Genomic DNA, 13,698 nt, shown 5'->3' with positions numbered 1-13,698 from the left:
TTTTATTGTATTTTTTCCAAATGCAAGTTGGACAAAATACCTGTTATATTTACAGTATAAATACTATATATTAATTGATACCAACTGAGTATTTCATTCGATAACCATCACGTGAATAGAAGCATTAAATTGCATAAAACATCTACACATCTAAATGATTAGATTTTTATACAAATGCATTTTTAAAGTCAAATTATTAATATTTATTAATCAAAGAACCCTTGTGTTGATTGGCTGTGAGCTAAGTCCATACAAATAGTCATATTTTCTAGCTCTGGGTGCAAAAAGGATCGATTACAGGTATCGTTTGATGGGAGATGTTTTGATACTACTTGGTATCGATTTATTTCGGTTGATACTTTAAAGATATCGAGTACCGATACCTACTTCTAGCAACAAGTGGTCCTTTCAGTAGAAAGTACGCCTGGCACAGTGCTCCAGAACTACTGTGGTTTCATCTGTAAAACATCACATCATGACACGTTTCCCCAGAATCAATTCATTAAAGTGCTTGCTGCAGCCTCATATCTTTGTTGCACTCTTTTATCAGGAATAAAGATAATTTATTCATTAATTTGTGTACAAGGAAAACTCAGTGTGCTTCTCAGCTCTACAGATAACCCCTCATTAGTAATATTACAGGCCCCTTACACTCATTGTGACCATGTGGAGACGTGTTGGATGACACACTCGCCCGTTAAATGCGAACAAAAAGGTGCAACGTAATGCTGGTGATGAATTTGGGCTTTATTACCTGCCAAGATGAGCAGGAGATGTTTGTGAGCACACTGTTTAAACTGATTGCACCATTTAAACAGTAGTGTCAGTGTTGAATAGAGAGCAAACCTGGACAAACACAACATGAGTGTTGTTTTGTGACAAACAAGAGAAACAAATACACACAGAGGGATGGTTTTTGTGTGTGTGTCTATTTTGTGTCTGACTCATGCAGCCCACTCTGGCATTTTTCTCTTTACTGAATATTTAAAGTATTGTGTTCATTCTGCAATCACAAAACATGTTTTACATCGTCCTTTTCAACTGATCTCACCATTTACACACATTTTCATTGATGGTAAACAGTGTGTTGCAGAAGAGGGCTACTCTTTGATTTTATTGTACACCCTATTAACAGCAACTCAGCTGCAAAGATCAATGCAACACAAACCGTTGCACTCACTTATTTGTTACAGTATATCATTCATTTCCCACCCGTTTTGCTTTCATTCTCCATGCAGCTCTATGAATAATGCATCTGTTGGTGCTTTCATGGCACATTATAGTAATTAGAGGTGTGTCACTTTCAGCCTTCTCTCTTGAGCGTCAATATTTTACAAAAAGTTTCAGTGTCATATTTTCAGCACATTAGGATAATAAGCTTTTTACTATAAGTATGCCCTGTGTGGGAAACCCCCCTTCCTTTATACACATCAAATATGATAATAACAGCTGATTTCAGGCTCACTGGGTGGATGAAACTGTCTCAGCGGTACTGGGCGTTATCACTGCTCCTCCTTGTGAATGGAGAAAGCATTGCAACTGGTTGCCACACATGGTGAAGGCTGCATTCACTAAGTGCATCCTTCCCCTCTTTTCTCTCTACCCCAACCGGTCGAGGCAGATGGCCACCCACTTTGAGCCTGGTTCTGCCTCAGGTTTCTTCCTGTTAAAAGGGAGTTTTTTCTTGCCACTGTCGCCAAGTCCTTGCTCATGTGGGAATGTTGGGTCTCTTTAAAGTTAAACCTGAAGAGTACGGTTTAGACCTGCTGTATGTGTAAAGTGCCTTGAGATTAATTGGTTGTGATTTGGCGCTATACAAATAAAGATTGATTGATTGATTGATTGATAAGTCTTGCAGCAGGGATCTAATTACAGCCAGGGACCCAGTGGGGATCCGCCACAGATCTGTATGGGCCGTGTCATGGACCAACTGGATCTGTACGGTCATTGAGCTTTACTGACATCTACAAAACCTGGGTCCTCTCAAAGACCGAAAACCTGCTACTTCACCCACAACCCCTCCACCCTTTCAGTAAACTTCAGTCCGACATCTTTGGGCCCCAAGTTGCAAAAATAACAGAAATTTCGATCAGCCACTGCTCTCCGCAACACACATGCAGCACAAAGTTGTGCATGTCTTGCACATAAATACTCCTGTTACTCACAGCGTACTATAGTTAGCTTTGGCACCCTGAACATCTCACGAACTAAAATTGTTTGCAGAATTGTTGTCATGTTAGTTTGTATTATTAATTTGGTCCCACCAAAACTCACCTGATTTCAGTTTAAGTTTGCTTAGCTATACTAGTTTTCACCAGTAGATGGCAGTAGCAGCTTTGTTATATGAATGACTGATGCTGAAATCCTTCGTTAAAGGAAGACGGCTTAAGGCCCATTTATGCTCAATGTACGTACGAAAATGTATATGTCCTTTTCAAACGATGTTACCGTCACTGCTCACATACTTCCATGCGTCCTTTACGTTGGAATGGATGTTAACCAATACATCCACCAGGGGGCAGCACAGAGTCAAAAGTTTATGACAACAACTAACTCAAAAACAAACATGGCGACTGTGGAGGAGATATTGATAATGTACCTCTTGCATAAAAGACAAAAACAATATGTTTAAAGTTTCTTACCAACTCGCACAACCTTTCCTCAAAAAGTTCCACCATTGTTATTTCTTATTTGTGTCTCATTAGAGCTACGTATCGGGTAGTGACAGCAACACTGCCCCATGGTTTCTGGTGGTACTGCTCCGTTTGGTCCGTATCCGTAAGCTGGCAATGGAAACGTGCAGAAATACGCGGACCGTATCCGGTCTTTTTGTTTTGTTGCAGGTGAGACAAGCACACAAGCGCTATATTATACATATATAGTTTCATTAAGTTCATTCACGGTTGTGTTCTTTTATTTATATTCATTATATATGTCTAGTAAGTAATAAGCGGTACAAGAAAAGGCAGCGAAAACTAGCCTACACCGCTAATGTTAGCATGGCGGCACGCTAGTTGTATGGCTGTACGTAATGTTTATGACCTGACCTTGTAACTGTATTGTTTGAATTTAAGTTGATTTATAGGAAAAATGTCGGTTTCAGTTTGTATTCGTCATAAGCAATATTTAAGTTAGAAAACGGAGGGCACGTTTATTTTTGTATAAGTATTCATTCCTTTCATTTGTAACATTGTTATTCAGTTATTTTGTAGACAGTAGAAAATAACAATGTGTGTATATCTAGGACGGATTGTGTTTTTGTTCTCCATGAGCACTGCTGGATGACTGTGAAGTAGTTTTATGTATATTACAAAGGATTTCAATGGCATGTGTGGACAATGTTGTGGATTGGTTTCTTTCTTCTTAGTGTGTGTATGTTTCTTTTTGCTGTGTATGTCAAGTTTTGACAACGAAAAAAGATATGTGGAGTAAAAAAGAAAGTATCTCTGGTTCTGCTGCATCAATTGTTGTCACAAAAAAGGTGCAAAAACTTTCCATTTTGAGTCTGACCATATTTTAGTAATGCAACACTAAATCGGTGGAGTACTCTTTGAAGAATCAATGACAGCCTTCACAATGTCCACAATGTTCACGCTCAGCAGGCCGTCCAATCTCCTCCAGAGAAATACCAGAGGAGTTTTCAATAATGTGTCTCCAAAAAGAGACAGTTGTCTTTACTGTAATTTTGCAACACATTGGACATATCCATCTTGTCCACTGCTTTTGTTTTTATGTCCTCCTTTTGTTTAACCAAAAAACCTTTCTATTCAAATTACCATTTTATTTGCATTCTGGTTGCTCTTCATTGCTCCATGTATGCTCTATTGCTTTTTGTATAAAAGGTACATTTTCAGACCCATTCTGTACATCTCTCACTACACAATAGACCCCACTTTCCACCTTCTAAACCTCACAATGCAAAGTCAAAATGAAGTTTGCTGTATGCATGTACTCTATTAAAAATCAATGGTATTTATTTAAATACGAAGAGCTGTTTTCCCCACATATACCTTGAAAGGGGCTTTTCTATCAAATATTCACAGGACATAAGGAGCCTCAGGGAGTGGAAGAAAGAGTTTCTTTAAAACTTGTACCTGTGTGGGTAATCAGGTCCCAGCTGAACTGAGAGAGCCGAAGAATGAAAGAAAAAGTCTACTTTGCAATTACCTTGACAACTACAGCCTCCTGCTACTCAGAGACTGTCGACTTCTCTTACAACCTTACTGCGAAGACTAAACCATGCGGTCTGTGTCTCATTTGATCTGTTGTGATCAATTATTCAGCTCAGGAAAGGCAAATAAGTACAGTGAAGGACCTGGAAGATAATACAAGCTGACATGGATCAATAAGTTAAGTTTGGTAAATCAATCAATATATCACAAAGATGCATCAGTAACAATTCACAACCAAAACACAATAAAACATCTTTTCTCACACTAGAAACCAACAGTCTGGATCGGTCTGGATACTTTTGGTATGATTGATATTATAAGCAACTAAAACTATGATAAAAAAAAAAGTTTTGTTCTGGTCCCTATTGGAATACATCAAAACATATAATTAGTTTAGTTAATTACATTTCATTTTAATTAACCTCTTTAAAAACAGGAAGTCTCTTGAGATGCATTCATCATAATCATGATTTGATTTATTTAAAAACCTCAAAATGCATTGAGGGAGATATCTAATTTACCAATGCTGCTGAGTAAAGACAAACAATAAATGCAGACACAACATAAAAGAGCAATAAAAGTGTAAATCCATGGTGATATCAATAAAAACAAGGTAAAATGAATCATGCTAAAAGTCAAAATGAGACTTTTTTTTTTTTTAAATAACCGTAAAATTAACTATTTAACCTGTGAGTTGACTCAACTATATTATTGAAGTCAGCTCAAAGTTTTGCGGTGCACAGGAATAGAAAGCAGATCCTCTTAACTCTGTATAAATGTTAGTACTTGCAGGTTGAGCTGTGTCTGTGAGCAGGTACAATGGCTGCCAATGTTCCAAGAAAGGAGGACTGAGAGATACGGGAGGGGAACTTTTTATTTTTAAAAAACCCTTCATAAATAAGTAAAAACAAATGCTGATCCCTTCTCAGTGATAGAGCAGGCAGGCCACTTTTTTGATATAGTAGGCAATGTGTGTCCCAGAACTATCTCCAGTGATGAATCTTAATGCAGAGTGATACACTGCTTCAACAATTCTTTTTCTAGTATATAAAAAGGAAAGCTCAAAACTTTTGTCTTGGAAAAATACTTGCGTCACTTGTTAATGAACAGTTGAAATCATTGTTATCCACTCTATTTCAGTCTGGCTTCAGGCCTAAATATAGCACTATTAAGTACCTTTTCATTGACTTTTAACTGTAAGCATCTTGTGCAACCTTGGGTTTAAACCATCTTTTGGAAAGAACGTTTTATAGAAATAAACCCATTTTATCGCACACACTGATATCTGTCTGGTTATTCTTAAAACTCTGCTCCTCCTGATTTTAAGAACCTGTTTTAGAGTCCTAGGCTCATTAATCTTAGGTGGCGTTGTTGGCCCTTTTTTCTTTCTTTCGTTTCTTTGATGTTCTGTAATGGTAGAATGAGTTACCCAGTCTCATACAGTTTGCCCACTCTCCCTCGAAAAGCTCTTGGGTGAACACTTGAGCCACTTTAGCCTTTTTGTACTTTGTTTTATTGTATTTCTTATGCACATGTCTATTTCCAGTAGTTTTTTACCTTAAGAGAAATAGATCTAGCAATTTCTCTCTCTCTTTGCACTTGTACCTGGTCAGCTCCTTGAGAATTTGTACCACCGCTCTTTTGAGTCACTGTCCCCTAATGTTCGATTGTCTTGCTTTGCTTGTATCTCGCTTTGGATATAAGTTCCTTACAACCAAGTCATCTGTAAACAGACAGGTGTGCAGGACAGTTTTCTGGACAACAACGGAGGTATACGGCACTGTCACGGATGCGGAGCAGGTGGACCCAAAAGCAGACACTGCAGGCAGAGTCTTGGAACTACAGGAGAAACTCAACAGAAGAACACAGGCCGAATGAACAGTGGCAAAATACAACGGGCGAATGAGCAGCAAAAACACACAGTGCAAAACAACACAGAGACTCGGACAAAGACTGAACTGAAAACCAAAACCTATATAGACATGGGGTAATAACTAAACAGGACACAGGAGAGTGAAACAAAACAGGTGAAACACATGAGGCAATCAACTAAGGCAGGGGAAACACAGGAAGTAAAACTAACAAAATACACAAGGAGAGAATAACTTTCAAAATAAAACACAAACTACACGGGGGGTATTCCAGAAAACGAGTTATCTGAAAACTCAGAGTAAATTAACCCTGAGATGAGGGAAACTCTGTTTTATCCGTTCCAGAAATGGAGTTTTATAACAAAGTTCAGGAACAGAGACCACGCCTCATACCCTCTCAATTTCCTCTCAAGCAGTACTTAAGTCACACCCTATCAGCTCTATCCCCCTTCGTCTCACTCCGAATACCCCTCCCCCCTCACCCTCTTTCTAATGTTCTCTCTTTTTGTTTTATTACAGGAACTGGGGATCTGCACCATGGACCAGACGCAGAGTCTCATCCTTCCCCGGTTCCCTTCCTACACTCACCTAAGAGACGGGTACAGCATACTGCGCCTCCTCATCAACCTGGCAACCGGCTCCAACTCGCACCCACACTACATCCTAAACCTCTATTCTTTTCTTCTCCCTCTCCCCTACATCCCATCCCTTCCCCCATCCCCACAACCCTCACTTCTCCCTCCATACCCTACGACCCCTCGACCCTAACCCTAACCCCTACATCCCCACGACCCTAACCCCAATACATCCAACCGACCCTCACCCCCCATCCCACCTCTTCGACCTTCCTCCCTTTCGACCCTTATCCCCTCATCCCTACCCACCTACCCTCACCCCCCATCCCTACCCTTCGACCCTCACCCCTCATCCCTACCCTCACCCCCCACCCTTCCTTCCCTATCCCTCAACCTTTTTTCTAATTCACACAATAAATACTTAAACTCATATCTCAGTTGGCGTGGTCTTTCTTAGTGAAAGAGAGGTAACTTAAACTCTGAGTCAGTCACCATGGTAACTGACTCTGTGAACATAACCTGCTCGCTGGCAGGTTTTCTATTAGAAACCCTGAGTTTCTACCTGTCTCCTCCCACTTAAAGCAAACTGCTGAGACATGGGTTGTCCGTACATCCGCAATCCGATTGACATAGAAGCAGAAAAAATATCGATTTTCATCAACCTCAATCATTTACCTTAATAACATACTCCGGCCATACATATCCAATCTCGCACACCGCGGACGTGCGCTCACATCAGAGCAAATCTTGTGCATCGCGCTACGTTTCTACGCTAATGGAAGTTTCCTGTACAATATTGCCGACGCAGAACACGTCGGCAAGGCAACAGTGTGTAGAGCAGTCAGGAATATCACCCTCGCCTTGTCCATGATGGTAGTGTTCCCTGGGCACAAACCTATAAGAAATATCAAAGAGGAATTCCACAGGATTGCAGGTGTTACAAATCAACTGGTTTTCACGTTAACTGGTTACCTTTGTTTATAAACGTCGGGTCTCTGTCACTGCTTCTGCAGATGTTTCAATCACGGAGAGAAAACGTAGCTGACCTTGCGAATACCTGAATGTACTTCCATAAATATCTGATTATCTCTCGCGCCACCTGGTTAATCCAAGCACGATGCTTCATGTTGTGAAGTACAATTGTAAGATCCGAAATACTGGTCACCATATTCTGTATAAATGTCTAAATAAGAATAAATAAATAAAAAGTCACCCGACACAGGATTTGAACCGAGTGTGTCACCAACTGCAAAACCATTACAGCATAGTGTTTAATCATTACGCTACACAACTACACACCCACACAGTGTGTCACAAGGTAATATAACAACTGTTGAAGTATAAATTACGTGTGCACAGCCATGATTTTCAAAACACCACAGCCAAATTAACTTGTGACCACTGTTATTGCAATGATAGCCACCTTACAGGTCCAGCTTGTTGCACCTCTGAAAAACATTTCACGATGATCAAAGATCTGGTAAAGGTGGTCGAGGAAAATCACGCATTTGATGTTTTGGACACGTTTATGTCCATGTGTTTTAAATCATGTTGGAGCAACAGTGTGTAAATAAAACAATTTGAAGTCGAGCGGAGTAACGCGTGGCATATAGGATATCCACACATATTGGCACACTCAGTTATAATATCATTCATCACATCACTTGCCCACAATTAGTCACTGACATTTTTCAGCTGTGTGTCGTCAGTAATTAAGGGTCGGTCCTATTGGGTTGGGTCCAATGAAGGCTCAAATCATATTTAAGAGAACTGAAAATGAGTGAACAGCTACGACAATGGATGGCAAACTCGTAAAACAAATTAAGGATTACATAATCCATGAAATATACCCAGAGGGCTTGAACAAAAAGGAGTGGTATGTAATAAAAAGAAGAGCATCCAATTTCCTTCTCAAAGGTAAATATTTCCATACATTTCCAAACTGTGTTCATCAGTGACATGTTGGTCCATGGGGCAGCAAAGGTGGGTGAAAAGATAGGACGCTTCCAAAGGACCATGACTGACAGAGGCCTTGGTCATTACAACATGTTCATGTTTGTAAATTGTCATTGTTCATTATTAGTAGACATCAAAATAATATTTAATTTACACTCTACACATTAAAAAAGGTATTGTGGTCCTTGTTTGTGGTATTACATTTAGTGTCCAAAATACAGTCTGAACCACATGTCTTGTAGAGGTTAGTCACCAAATATTGCACAGTTGGTGTTTAACTACAAGAGTTGCCACATGGTCGATGCGGCATGTGCCTGGTGGTTTGGCCCAATTTGATGTCTTTTCATGGGCTCAAAGTCCTTGGCAGCGCCCAAGTGTTGGTCCTCAGTCAATACAAGAACCTCACCCTCTGTAGATGGAGAGCTGTTCTACATTTGTAGACAAAAAAAAACAGGAGCATGTGTTCAAGGTGGTCACGTCGCAGGAGGAGGCAGACAAAGTCTTTGCTGACTTACACTGCAGCGATATGGGCGCACATTGTGGCATTGACAAGACCCACCATGCTATTATACAGCGCTTTTACTGGCCAGGCATGGAGGGGGACATTAGAAAATGGGTAAGTGATAGTGAATATAGCACTGTACCCCTCATTGTCTCATTAACCACATACAATCCACTGAATGATTACCATGTATCAATGTGATTATCAGCATCTATGATTCAGGCACAATATTGCGGTCACTATGATATGAGGACGTGGAATAACCTTTTCTGTCCATCTGGCAGATCAGTCAATGCCCAGAGTGCCAGGCAAGACGGGTCAGCCTAAAAGAAAAGTCCCGATATAACCCAATAGAGGTGAGGTGATTTGTGTGACTGGGTGTTCTGACTAACGTTTTCACTATAGTATAGTTAACCCTCATTTGTATCTTTCAGGTATCAGAGCCGTTTGAGCTTGTGGGAATGGATCTTCTCAAGCTCACTGTCACTGAGAGTGGCAATCAGTACATATGTGTAATGGTTGACTGCTTTACGAAGTGGGGAGAGGCCTATCCTCTAAAGAATAAAAAAGCAGATGAGGTATCCCATTGCATCCTTGATTTTGTATACATATCTGGGGTACCTCAAAGACTGCTAACAGATCAGGGGACAGAGTTCAAAAACAAGGTGAGATTACAATCATTGTTTACTGTACCCCAGAATGTTTATCCATGCTCACTTGTAATTATCCATTGGCATGTGAAAGGTTAACACCAAACTCTGTGACACCCTGGGTATAAAGAGGAGCTACTGTGCACCATATCACCCTCAAACCAACGGGCTGGTGGAAAAGCTGAATAGCAGTATTCAAAGGTAAGTTGCATTCACAGTGCTCAGGACCACATAACAATACTCCCATGTATCTGAACATGTTAGATGTCTGGGCAAGCTGGCACGCAACAAACCAGGAAAGTGGGACCATTATTTACAGCAGACAATGTTCGGTCTCAGGACCAAGTTGCATCATACCACCAAATACAGCCCCTATTATTTAATGTTTGGGAGGGAGGCAAGATACCCATCAGAAGTTCTGAGTGACTATGAGGTAAGGGCATCAAGGTATTGAAATGTTAAAAATAGGGCAGTCATTGTGTGTCAATCAATCATGCACTTTTGTTTCTGCTCGTGTAGATAACAGATGAGAAGGTGGAGAAGTTGGTAGTGTGCAATGGCATACAACAACTCCCCACAGTGTACAAGGAAGTACAGGGGAATGTCACTCTCTCCCAGAAGTGAGGGAAAGGAAGGAGGACAGGAGCCAGGATGACAATTTCAAGCCAGGAGATCATGTCCTCATGAAGAACATCCTGGAACAGCAGAGGAAGGGGGGAAACTGGAGAAGGACATGCTGGGCCCCTATGAGATCATGAACATCACTAATAAAACCACACAACTTCGACCTCTCACAGGCACTGGCAAAATCATCGCCAACATAGATCACCTGGTTCATTACATTGAGCCAGAGGAGAGGGTTCCAGCCAAACTCAGAAGAGAGGCAAGTCCCTCTCCTCTGGCCTCAGACAGCAGCCCATCAGTCACTGGCACCCCATCAGTTTCCTCCATATCATGCACCAGCAGCCCCACTCATACACCTCATTCTCCGGCCGCAACAACTGCAGTCTGCCAGTCAAAGCAGACGGCACAGTAATGGTATGTAAATGTAAAATGTGTACAAATAGTATTCCTTTATCATTCTGTGTTTTCTTTACATACAATGTTATTTTCCAGTCATGAACATATGGAACCAGGGAAAGGGGGAGATTGTGAGGGCAAGAATTGGGCCATACAAGGTCTTCACTGCAGATTTGCAGAGCCTTGCCCCTGGAGGAGAAGTTGGACGTGTGGGACAGTTGTCCACCCCCACCAGCAGGACACCACATCATGCGGGGTGCTGGTGTGTAAAGTAAGTTTTGAGGTGTCAATTAATCCCTGTCTTTGAGTGAGATGGCTTAATCCAATCTGTATTCAAGATGGCAGAGAATATAATGAGGGGGACGCCACAGGAATTTTCTGTGGACACAGACGGGGTCAACAAGATGAGGCTGGAAATGGCTAACATGCTAATTGCGGAGTCAGGTATGAATGTGATTGTCTTGCATAAATACTTAACAGAAAGTAATACTGTATAGGGAGTTAAATGACTTCATTCTAACAGATTCCATGAAAGACCTCTGCCACTGCTGTGGGGAGAGGAGCCGTAGTCAAGAAACCAGTGGGCATGTTGACTGGGTAAGAAACCACAGCTCTGCTTCATGAAATTGACTTAATTCACTTGGTGATCCTAACAGATGATTTGTGTTACAGATCCAATGCACGTCATGCTGGAGGTGGTACCACTGGGGTTGTGTGGGGAAGCCTCCGACAGATGGAGACTACTTGTTCCCTGTGTGTGAATAACAAATGATGAATTTGTTGCACCTAAGGATCACTTGGTGAGAATATTCGGAAATTACAAGGATGGTTTGCGCTGTGTTCTTCAGCCGACTATTTTACTTCAACTGCCAACTAAAGAACGCAGTGCAAACCGCAGCTTACAGCTGCTCACTTGCACATGCTGTAATGGGCAGTGTGCTCCAATTACATTCATGTACCACTAATGCATTCGATAACCTAAACTTCTTCCCCTGAGTTGTCTGTGCTTTTTCGTCTCACAGGTAATCTGGGTTTGTAGATGTCTGGATGACAGTTTCCAGTCCTGGACCTACTAGCTTCAATGTTGATTTTCAATGTGCTTCTCTCTCTCTCTCTCAGCTGCCCACTTTGAGCCTGGTTCTGCCTGAGGTTTCTTCCTGTTAAAAGGGAGTTTTTTCTCGCCACTGTCGCCAAGTGCTTGCTTATGTGGGAATGTTGTCTCTTTAAAATTAAACCTGAAGAGTATGGTTTAAACCTGCTCTGTGTACAGTGCCTTGAGATGACTTTGTGTTTTGGCGCTATACAAATAAAGATTGATTGATTGATATCCGTTCGACTTCAAATTGTTTTATTTACACACTGTTGCTCCAACATGATTTAAAACACACGGACATAAACGTGTCCAAAACATCAAATTCGTGATTTTCCTCGACCACCTTTACCAGACGTAATCTTTGATCATCGTGAAATGTTTTTTTACATTTTCTCTCCGTGATTGAAACATCTGCAGTAGCAGTGACAAGAAGCCCGACGTTTATAAACAAAGGTTACCAGTTAACGTGGAAACCAGTTGATTTGTAACACAGGTGACTGATGTAGAAATAATATATTAGATCATTTTCAAGTATGATAGACGTTCTGCTGCAACCTCAGACCGGGGTCAGTACAGTAGCCTAATTAGCTGTCATTTTGCAGGGCTGCCAAATATGATTGGATGTGTAGATGGCACACACATCCCTATCACTGCTCCTGCAGAGAATGAAGGGGACTATGTGAACAGGAAATCATTTCATAGCATCAATGTACAGGTATATTACCTACCATCTAAAGAATGATAAAGTACACATCACAATATACTGCAACTCATGTCATTCTCTGCACTGTCAAGATCTTATGTGATGCAGCCAACATCATCACTCATGTGGAAGCCAAGTGGCCTGGCTCTGTACATGATTCTCGGGTCTATCGAGAGTCTAGCCTGAGCAACAGATTTGCACATGGTAAGGAACCTAAAGCTTTGTACAAATATCACCCTTTGTCTCCCTCTTTAAAAACACACTCAAATGTGTCCACTGTAATTACAGGAGAGTTTGTTGGCTACCTACTGGAGGATAGATGTTACCCCCATGCCAGCCCTCTCTGTTGACCCCTTCCCTGAGCCTGGGCCCCAACAACATTTTAATGTGGCCCACTGCAGGACTAGAGCTCGGGTTGAGATGACTATAGGCATACTCAAATCCCGGTTCCAGTGCCTGCGTAAGCTCAGTGTAACCCCAGAGAGGGCATGTGATATCATTGTGGCATGTGTTGTTCTCCATAATATTAGATGAGAGCAACACCCTGCCGTACAGAGTCATGACGCTGATGATGACCATCCCATCCACCCTGCGGATGTCCAGGATGGAACGGCTGTCAGAGACTTAATTTGTCGGAACTACTTTTGATTAAGCCATGACCGTCAAATAAATACACATAATTCACATTTGATTTGTTCTTCTTTTATTCCCTAAAAGTACAAAAGCAACAGTTAGGATTTGTAATATAGTTCCGACCATTAACATATTTCACCTGTGACAATGCATCCACCTCAACTGGCGTTCCAGTAAAAGTATTTCTAGATCAGTCTTCCTAATTTTGCGATCTAGATATACCATTTCCTTTTCAATCAACTAAGGCAGGGGAAACACAGGAAGTAAAACTAACAAAATACACAAGGAGATAATAACTTTCAAAATAAAACACGAACTACACCAGGATGTGACAGGCACAGAGAAATAAGATATCAAACCTTGGATACAAGCACACACAGAATACTTGTAAATAGGATTTGTTGGTTTGGCTCTGCACATAAGATTTGTTGGTAATAAGAAAAAACAGAAGATTGCCAGCCAAATTCTTTAAATCTGAGTTTAATTCAAATTAGTTCACCACTGATTTGGAGCCACTCACTTG

The 13,698-nt window shown here is 41.1% G+C and overlaps 1 pseudogene; it reads left to right on the top strand.

Annotated features, from left to right (window-relative positions):
• The first annotated feature begins 6,358 nt into the window (after positions 1–6,358).
• LOC133990063 (putative nuclease HARBI1) lies at positions 6,359–13,076 on the top strand (annotated as a pseudogene).
• Positions 13,077–13,698: the final 622 nt, after the last annotated feature.

Source organism: Scomber scombrus, chromosome 11, assembly GCF_963691925.1.
Source record: "Scomber scombrus chromosome 11, fScoSco1.1, whole genome shotgun sequence".
Taxonomy (NCBI): domain Eukaryota; kingdom Metazoa; phylum Chordata; class Actinopteri; order Scombriformes; family Scombridae; genus Scomber; species Scomber scombrus.
This window is presented reverse-complemented; position numbering and strand designations above follow the sequence as displayed.